The following is a 9,762-nucleotide window of genomic DNA, read 5'->3' as shown; positions in this document are numbered from 1 at the left end:
TCCCAGGCGTCGCGTGCGCCGCCAAACACCGCGGGGCGCGGGCGACGCGGTCACACGCCATCCGCCCTTACTCCATGACAAGCGCGAGCAGCCGCAAGGGCATCAAGCCACGCCGCGGCCACGGCGCCGCACACCCGACGGGAACAAGCAAACATGAGGGCTGCGTCACGGTGGCTCGGGAGCTACTGCGATGACGGTTGATGGAGAGTGGCCGGGATGCGCTGCTGGAGCGCGTCGTCGAACTCCTGGATGCCGCGGCCTCGGAAGCACCACCCTTCTGCTCTTTCCTTGCACCTCAGGCCGCGGCCGGATCGCACGGCGGGCCTTGCCGCGCCCGCGTGCCCCAGGCGCACCCTTGGGCTTCATCGACACCGGCGTAACCAACGGCACCGGACGCCCAATCGCACCCGCGCCACCCCCAATAAGCGCGGGTACGAGCATTGCCACCTACGGCCCCGGCGGGATGCCGCCCTACCATCCTCAGGGCCGCGCGCTGGGTCGGGCAACGTGGAGTGTGGGGCACTACGGCGAGGTCTTCGAGGCGACGACCTCGGAGGCCTACGTGCCCCGCATGGTGGACCAGGAGTATGCGCTGGAAGACGACCCCAACTCGCTCCTCGAGCAGGGCTGGGAGGAGGAGGCGCTAGAGACTGAGACCTTCCAGGAGCCTACCGGGAGCCTCACCAACCGCGCCGGTGACAACAGCTACAGGGTACCACTAGTCTCTCAGGAGCAAGCTTACGCTAACCATGGGTCGCAGGAGGATCAGGTCACAGCGGTGGATGGCGGCCCCATCTCGGCAGCCTCCCTTCCGCTAGGAGGAGCGCCCTGGGTGCTACGGGAGAGGGGCCGGGAGCAAGGCACCTCCCCGCGCCGCATCGAGCAAGGTGTCCCCCGGAGGTAGGCCCTCTGCCGGGGAGGCGCTGGAGAGCCTTCCCCCGACAGAGGACCCGTGGTCGCCGCTGGCGTCCCCTTTGCCCCTTGGTGACGTCCTGGTTACCGGATGCCCCCAATGGTGGTCGAGGGCGGCGCAAGGCGGGGCCTTCGTCTGGCGATATGAAGTAAGGCTCGCGCCTGTGAAGGTCTCCGCTCGTGACACTCTCACGTAATAATGAGTGAGGCTGTACTCGCCCCGGAGTCTCAGGAGTGCCGCCCTCAGGCCTCGGGGGCTCCCTCCCACGTCCTAGTGGCAACACTTAGCTCCGCGCTGGTGAGAAGACAAGAAGACTAGGCTAGGTGCCGGACGCGACCATTTTCTTTTAACCTCTTTTCTGTGGCCCTGCTTTCTGTCTTTGGATTTAAGTTGGAATTTTCTTTGGTATGCGCGGGGGGTGCCTTTTCTCGTTCGTGCGATTTCTTGCAATTTGGTTCCTGCATCAACTCAGAGCTTGCGCCTGCTGCCTCCCCCCTCGCGAGCGCTGCCCGCATGCCCTGCCATGACTGGCGCATGCTTCTCACGAGGCCCCCTCGGGCGGATCGGCAAGCTCCTCGCAGGCTCCTCAGAAACTCGCGACCTCATGGGCCAGCTCGGGGCCCTGCTCAGGATAAGGTAAATTACAACAGCGAACTCGCCGCAGGGTTCATGGGTTCATGAAGACATATATTCAGCTTGGCCTAGGAAATAGAAACGGCAATTTGTTTGCACGAGGGGCTTCCCCTCCTAAAATGCTCTTACAACCTCTGGGGCCGTGCCCGAGTTTTAGCATGCAGGATAAACGACAGGGAAGCACGGGTTCAATCAGACATGTCGCTCACGGCGTCCCCCGGGTCGCCTTCAGACGCGACGCTGGCGTCGCTGTCGCCGTCGCTGGCGTTCCCGTCACCATCACCAGCACCGCCCTCGCCGTCGTCGACCACGTCGCCTTCGTCCGCTGCGACCACCACCGCATCGTCATCGGAAGTGAAGGCCCTGACCAGCGCGTCCACATTGTCTTCCACCCATCGCACCAGGTCACCCCGGATGGCCTCGGGCACGGGAGCGATGGCGGCATCAAAATCAAAGTTGGGATCGGTGTTTTAGAGATGGCTGAAGACGCGGGAGAAGGCACGCCCGAGCAGGCCGCGGCTCCTCTCTTCAACAAGTTGGCGAGCTCTCTTGAAACGATTCTCCAGGCGTGTCACCACGTCGGCAAAGAAGTGGAGGTGGCTGGCGTAGCCGTTCGCATGGGGATGAGGAGCATTCTCATCACAGATGTGGCCCAACGCCGCGTTGGCCCTGTTCCCGAGGCCCTCGAGCATGGGGGCATGAACGCGCTTCAGCGTTCGCCGCTGAAGCACCTCCTCCCTGTTCTGCTGCGCAATGGACTCGGCGTTGGCGACCCGCTGCTGAAGAGGAAGCAGCTCGGAGTTGGCAGAGGCCAGCTCAGCCAGTGCTGAGGCCAGGGAGGCTGCGGTGGCCTCATCGCGGCGTTCCGCCTCAATTAGCCTGGACTTGAGGGCAACAGTCCTGCCCGCAGCCTCAGCCGCTACGAGCTTCAGCTTCAGGTTGTACCTGCCCGCAAGGTCCGCGCGAGCCTCGGCCACGCGGCGGTCGACATCCTCCTGGGCCCGGACCTCGCACGCGCCGACAGCGTCCTCCGCTAGAGCAACTTGGCGCTCCCTCGTCTCCAGCCGCTCAAGCTCAAGGCTGCGCTCCGTGGCTTCCAGCGCCAGCGCTTCTTCGCGCTTCAGGATCTCTTCCTCCTCGGCGGGCGTCCCCCTCATCGACGCAAGGGCGGCTTGGCGTGCCTCCACCTGCTGCTCCAAGGAGGCGCTCCAGGCCTGGAGCTCCCACGCGCGTTTCTCTGCGATCTCGCGGCGGCGGTCGGCTTCCCGGGCTTCCTCCAAGGCTCGGAAGCAGGCCTCGCGCGAGGTCGCAAGAGACGCCTCGGCCTTCACATTGTCAAGCTCGTGCTGGTGGCGCCCGAGGTTGATGGCCACCTTCAACTTGTGCCGTTCCTCCATCAGCCGAAGACCCTCGGCCTCAAGTCGCGCGTCTACGTCCGCAAGTTCCTCGCCAAGCCGGTTCATCGCGCCCATCGCCTCTTGGAAAAGCTCGTGACAGACGACGCTTCATTCGTGCGCAAACTTAAGCGCGCGGCCGATTCCGTCCTCCGCCACGGGAGCTGCCGACGGGGTCCGGGGCGGCTCACCCCCTCTCGGCAGGGGGCTGGGGGCTGGCGCCCCCTCGATCGCTGGCCAGGCCCCGCGAGGGGCCCGGATAGGCGTAGACCCGCTGCTTGAAGGGAAGCCCAAGATCGAAGCCATCCAGCCGCCGTCCACGACCAGAGGAGGAACCCTTGGCACGCCGGCCGCGCTCCAAGCAAGGCCACGGAGGAGAGACGGCAAGGGCCCGGGCCCGAGGCGCGTTGCAGGAAGGCTTGGCTCTTCAGCCAACCCCGCACCGGAGGCGGCACACCGGCTTGGGGTGCTCAAGGCTAGCGAGGAAGATGAGGCAAGAGGAAGTTGCTCCTCAGGAGGCTCCATAGCCTTGGCAGAAGGGATCCTGAAGAGCCACCGTCAGGAAGGGAAGCAGCACTCGAAGAATTACAAAGATAAGGTACTTACTCGTCTATGGCGATGTACTTCCTATGCTTCAACGGCCAGACAGTGCTACTGCTGCAGCTTGGAGACCCCTTCCTCTTGCGGAGCGCCTCGAAGTCCATGCGGAACTGGCCCAAGCGTTGTACGTGGCGACCAGCGCGCTGCACGGCTAGTGAAGCATCCAAGGAGACAACCTCGGGAGCGCCAGGCTGAACAGAGCTATCGGGCTCCGCCTCGCGACAACTCGCCGAGGCCTCAGGAGTTTCGGCCTCAGGAGCAGCAGACTGCGTCACCCTTTCAGCTGCCGCCTCAGGGCGGGAATCACGGATTCCCGAGGACGACGCATCGGGAGCCTCAGGCGGCGCCGACGCCTCGGCACCCGCGCCTCCGGCCTCTAGCTGTGCCGGCCTCCCTGCATCCACTCTTGGGGCAAGCTCGGCGCCGGCGACAAGGAGGGGAACCACGGTGCGGGATTCCCACGAGGCCCCACAAGGCCGACTGGACGCAGCCCCCATTCATTGAAGGGGGGCATCTGCCCCGCAAACTCCACCCTGTTCGAGCAGTTGTACAAGCAACTACCCCCTGCGACAAATCGCCCGGCGAGGAGTCACCGGCCAGGACTTCGAGCACCGCCCTTCGCGCCTCGGCTGGAAGCCCCGACGCCTGAAGCCTCATACGATCCTGGTTGCCGGTCAGAGTCCACATCGGCTGGGAATGGCGCCGGAGTGGGGCGATATGGCGCCGGAGGAACTCCTTCATCACCATGGGCGCGGTCACACCAAGATCCTTCAGCCTCCTCAGCCGGAACCAGACGAAAGAGAGACGGGAGCTCACGAGCTCCTCGTGACCCCAGCCGGAGCTGGGGATGGCGGGGGACGAAGGAGGCGAGAGCAGGGGACTGAGTACTCCGACATCAACATACACCCACCGCTTCCGAAACTCGCTCGTAGACGGCGGGAGATCAAATTCGATCCCCGAGCCGGCTGTTGCCGCCACGGCCTGGAAGCTCAGACACCCCGAGCACTGCCGAGGGTCGGTCAGGTGCAGCGAGAAGAAATGGCGCAAGAGGGCCACAGAAGGAGCAATGCCCACCATGGCCTCGCAGACGAAAGCGAAGACAGCGAGAAGGGCGACAGATTGAGGATCAAGATGCATCATATGGATCTGGTAATGGGAAAACACGGCCTCGAAGAAGGCGGAGAAGGGAGGGACCAAACCAGCCCACAGGGCGTCGACGAAGAACTGGACCTCGGTGGCCGTCCTATCAATGGAGGCTTGGGACGCAGGCCAGGCCACCGTCCCTCCCCATTCGTTGAAGATGGTAGCAAGTGCAGGGCGGACCTTATCCATGGCTTCCTGATTGAGCACCCGCAATCGGCCGACGGCGGGCTCGATGGCCGGAGGCGAGCTGGCTGGGGACAAGGGCTTCTTCCCTTTATCCGTCCAGTTCGGCGCCATGGCGATTGAGAGGCTGAGCTCGAGTCAGATTGGAAGAGGAAGCAGAGGTACGAGGAAGCGGAGAAGTTGGGGAATGCGTCGCCAGCAGTGGGGGAATAACTGTGTAGGATGCCGTGGCCGCCTAGCCAGGCGGATTTCAAGGCTACGTGGGGAAGCGGGGCCGCCCACGTCCAATCAATCGCCACACGCCAACCAAGGGCGCAGGCTGTTGGGGCCCGCGGCGCTCTGCACTTGCCCTTTGGCTTCGCCTCGAAGCCAAGTCCAAGTGCGTTTTGGGCCCAAGGGCTACTGTCGGCGTTTTGGGAACGAGGGCCTCCAGACTTGCCTGCCTACGGCCCGTCTTCACCAACAAGCACTCAAGACCCTCGCGAGGGGCCAAGCCTCGCGAGGCAGACGACACGAGACCTCCTCGGGAGCGGCCTCACCAGGCTGGCTCGCGAGGGGCGGAGAGATCAAGGCGAGGCGAACCTCGCGAGGTTCCTACGACGTCAGCCATGATGACCAAGGCCAGACGGGCGCCAGCGTGCACAGTGTCCTCGTTTCCTCTTTGGTGCTAAAGAGGCAAGCGCAGGCGATGAGTACCGAGGCATCAGGCAAAGATTTCCATATCGGTACAACGAGACCAAGACCAGCAGGGCGGGAGGACGAAGGTCACCGTGGAGTCCAAGACGGTGTCACCACCAGAGCCTTTGGCAGGCGAAGAATACCTTTAGTCAGGATAGCTTGTACAACTGTCCCCTTTCAAATTGGCCGTTGTTGGCTCCCTTCCGGCTCAATATTTGGGAAGAGGACCAGAACCTCTATAAATAGGACTAGCCACCACAGTAGGAGGCGACGGATCTCAATGGAGCCTCAACTCATCTCATCTTGGACTAGATCCAACCCATCCTGACACCCACCAAGCACAAGAACACCTCTCCTCAGGAGGCTGTTCTTCCCCTTGTACTGTTCATCCTCAGCCCAAGAGGCAATCCACCACACCACACTGGAGTAGGGTATTACACCACAACGGTGGCCCGAACCAGTATAAATCTTGTGTCCCTTGTGTTGAAAGTTCGTCGAGCTAGCCTTTGAGATCGTGGCGAGGTTGAGGACGTGATTAGGTAGGAGGAAATCTTCGTGCGCACCCCAGTGTTCGAACCTCAAGGGTTTTGCCGGAACCCGAAATCCGACAGCCCCTTCCAGCATCTTCGGTTTGCCAGCTTTCTGGTGGCTCCGGCTCCGGCAGCACGGATCTCTATTCTCTCCGGCTTCAGATTGCCGCCGGCGTCGGCCGCCATCCTACCATCCGAGTCGGTTTGAAAGCTCGTGGTCTACAGGAGGATTGACTCCCGCATCTTTGAATCATGATCTGGTGGCTATGGGATTACTTGGACTTAGGCCAGGTGAAATCCATGCTTGGCTTGCCGATGCTGGCAGCGACGGCACTCACCGGTGCCGCTGCCATGGCCTTTATCCGAGCCCCTTTTCGAGCATCATGGGAAACCCTAGGTCGGGTTCTTCGGATCGGATGGTGGCGGCGTCACGACGTCATTCTCCTTCTTGAAGGCGCTATCTTGCTCGCTCGCGGAGTCCCCAGCGTTGGAATCAAAGATGCTCCACGTCCTGCTGATTCGGCCTACTCCTCTAGTTTTAGGCTTGGTGGGTTTAGCTCTGTGATTTTCCTTGTCCGGGCTGAGCACCCCTTCTCTATCTGCTCCGGACCCCATGTTCATGCCACCTTGTGTTCATGTCATGTCTTGTACCCTTCTTTATACTCATTCGCTTTTCCTCTATCGGTGAAAAGATATGCAAACTTTGCGTATTCGTGAAAAAAAACTTTGAGTTGATCAGCAATATGATAATATCCTCTTCTTTCTCAATGCAGCTATGCCCTATCTATGGAATTCCAAAAGCGAGTGATTGATTGATGGTGAAACCTTGGTCCGAGCGCTATGGACGAGCTCAAGGAAGCTATTCGCCTCTACGAGCAGATCAAGATAAAGGCCCTAGCATTCCTGTCACCTGTTGATTCAGCAATCGCGCTGCGTGAACCTCAGGAACAGAAAGTCGATTCTGAGCCGGCCAGAGTGGCACAACAGTAATTCGTGTAGTCATTGGTTTCTATTTTGATGCCGTTTTGTTCTGTAGTAGAAGAATTTTGTACTGTAAATGTAGCTATTTTACGGTGAACCTGGTTGAACGGGAGGTAGCCTTCTGTACCATCTAGAAGACTCAGCAGTCTATCTGAAGTAACGGAGACTTTATTTTGTCATGATGAAGAACAGGAACTTGATGGGACTATCAGGTGAAGAGTTTTTCCATGCCACAGATCAGAGTATTGTAAGTACAAGAATATCTTAGTCCCAGAAAATCAATGTTTGGTTGGTGGACAGCCATTCTGCTTTCATAAGGTTTGAAGGGAGAGATCTCAACTTGTATTGGTCTTTTAGTAAGGTTTTGGTGGGACTTTGTTGCTTGTGCTAAGATCAGGAGATCACGCTGTTTTTCCCTTTTGCCTCTGAATTTCAGTTTCCTGGGCACCTGTTCCAATCATCATCCTCAACTTATTTGCTTCTTGTGATCTACTTCTTCACTAGTTGCCCATTTCAGTAATGGAGGAATTATTGATCATTACTGTTCGTTCTCATCCAAGTAATGTAGTAAATCAGGCAAGTGGTTGTGCAGTTACACTGTTACAGTAGGAGCAGCTGCTCATGTTGTTCTGAAAGTTCATGTTCTGAAGAAATGTTCAGGGAGAACTTTACTGTACATTGGCAGAGCTGGAAACTTGGGACACCTCAGGACTGTCATAACAACTAATTATCCTCCATTAAAGATAATACAAATGCTCTGCACAACCTCCTCTTATAATCTACTCCTACTATCTTACACTAATCTTGCAAGCGGCAAAAGAGATGAACACCCAAACAATGTGACACAATTTGCTTTGCCGTAAGCTAAGATGCAACTAACTAACTAAAATCACTACCTACAATGTGCTTCGGTGCTGCTGCCACTGCCATCTCCATCGAAGCGGGTGCTGTTCTTCGAGGCCGCCGTGCCGCCTTCTTGTTGCTGTGTCAGTGTGCCTTCTTCTCCAGTGCCGGCGAGGTCGACCTGCACCTGGATGACAACCTCCTCTGGTCTCAGGGGCTGATCAATCAATGGAGCTTGTTTGCCGATGGTGGCGGTGATGGCTGCCCTGCAGAGCGGGCAGTTGGCGCAGCCCTGGAGCCAAGTGCCGATGCACTCCGCGTGGAAGACATGGAGGCAGCCCGGCAGGAGCCTCACACTCTCCCCCTCCTGGAACTCGCCGAGGCACACGGCGCACTCGCTCGCGTCGGCGCTGTTCTTGGCGGCCTTGCTGTATCTGAACTCCGGCAGCGCCCGGATGGCAGGCTCCCCGAGCCCGCCACGACCCTCGTCAGGAGCCGGCCCGTGCACCACGGGAAGCTCATGGTCGTAGGCGGCGCTGCTGCGACTGCGACGGCGGCGGGAGAGAGAAATTATGAACTTCTGGGCGCGCCGGAGTCGGGAGAGGAGGCGTGCCAGGTGAGGCAGCAGCGGATGACCAAGACGTAGTAGGTGAGGAGGAGCGCGGAGGTGGTGAGGATGCCGAGCACGGTGAGCACCAGGATGGGCAGGCTGGTGAGGCTCAGCGTCACGTGGTGCGTCAGGCGGGACGACGTCGCCGGAGAAGACGACGAGTAGTAGTAAGGTGTGAATGGTGTCTGTGGCGGCGGGAACAGCAGCGTCGAGGATGGGGCCTGCCGCTGCGGCACCGGGAAGACGGGGGCCATGGATGCTTGTGCTTCAGCTCAGAAAGAACTGAAACCGATCAATGGATGATGGAAGGTGGATTCGATGATGACGATGTGGATGCAATGCAACATATATGTAGTGGTGTGGTGGCGTAGCTCGAATTTGGAAGTAATGGCGATGTGGCCAGGTGGTAGGAAGGAAGGAAGGAGGAGGAAAAGGATGGGACGGGTAGGCGAGAAAAATTGGATCGCAGCGCAGTGGGGTGGAGGAAGGGACAAGAAGATGTTGCAGCAAGTCCCGTCGCTTCCAGCCAGCCGTTGGACTGAACCCTGTTGTATCTAGAAGCTCGTTTCGTTTTCGTCCTTGGTTTGGTTGACATGACAGCGACAATTGGAATTGGAATTGGAATTCCTTTCCTGCGTCTTTAATTTGCCTTTGCATTTGGTCATGTCTGCAGCCTACCTGCTTCCTCGCCGCCCAAAATTACTTATACACCTTACAAAATACTCGCTTGTCCTGAAATAAGGGTCCCAATTCTACTATACAACTTTATACCAAATTCCGTACAAAGCTTTGACACTTATTCTGAAACGGATGAAGCACTTTGCAAGGAAACGTGTATGATGTCAAATCAGTAAAAAAAAATAAGTACAAGACGATGCGGCACAGACGCTAAAAGCATCGCAGTAATGATCGTTAAAGTTATATTAGTGATGTCTTTTGGTCTTTTGCATTCTAGTCTTTTGGCATCCTCGTGTAGCCTTTTGGCATCCTCGTATATGTGTATATATATGCTGGCTTTGGTCATCTGACAATACTAAGTTGCATATTTCTCTAACATGGTATAGAGCTTAGGTTCTTTTTTCTGCACGATTGCCACTCGTGCTAGATCCATCTAGTACTGCGGCAAAATTTCGTGTTTTGACCCTTTTTGCAAACAATTTCAGGATCTGACCCCGGTTTGAAAAAAATTCGGGATTTGACCCTTTTTCCTACCGTCAGAGGCCCTGGCGGTAGGGTTATACATCCTACTGCCAG

The 9,762-nt window shown here is 58.2% G+C and overlaps 1 pseudogene; it reads right to left on the bottom strand.

Annotated features, from left to right (window-relative positions):
• Nucleotides 1–7,795: 7,795 nt before the first annotated feature.
• On the bottom strand, nt 7,796–8,853 carry LOC123142180 (RING-H2 finger protein ATL1-like; annotated as a pseudogene).
• Nucleotides 8,854–9,762: the final 909 nt, after the last annotated feature.

The sequence above is a fragment of the Triticum aestivum genome, chromosome 6D (genome assembly GCF_018294505.1).
Source record: "Triticum aestivum cultivar Chinese Spring chromosome 6D, IWGSC CS RefSeq v2.1, whole genome shotgun sequence".
NCBI classification, from domain to species: domain Eukaryota; kingdom Viridiplantae; phylum Streptophyta; class Magnoliopsida; order Poales; family Poaceae; genus Triticum; species Triticum aestivum.
The sequence above is the reverse complement of the archived record's forward strand: the minus strand, read 5'-3'. Positions and strand labels throughout refer to the sequence as shown.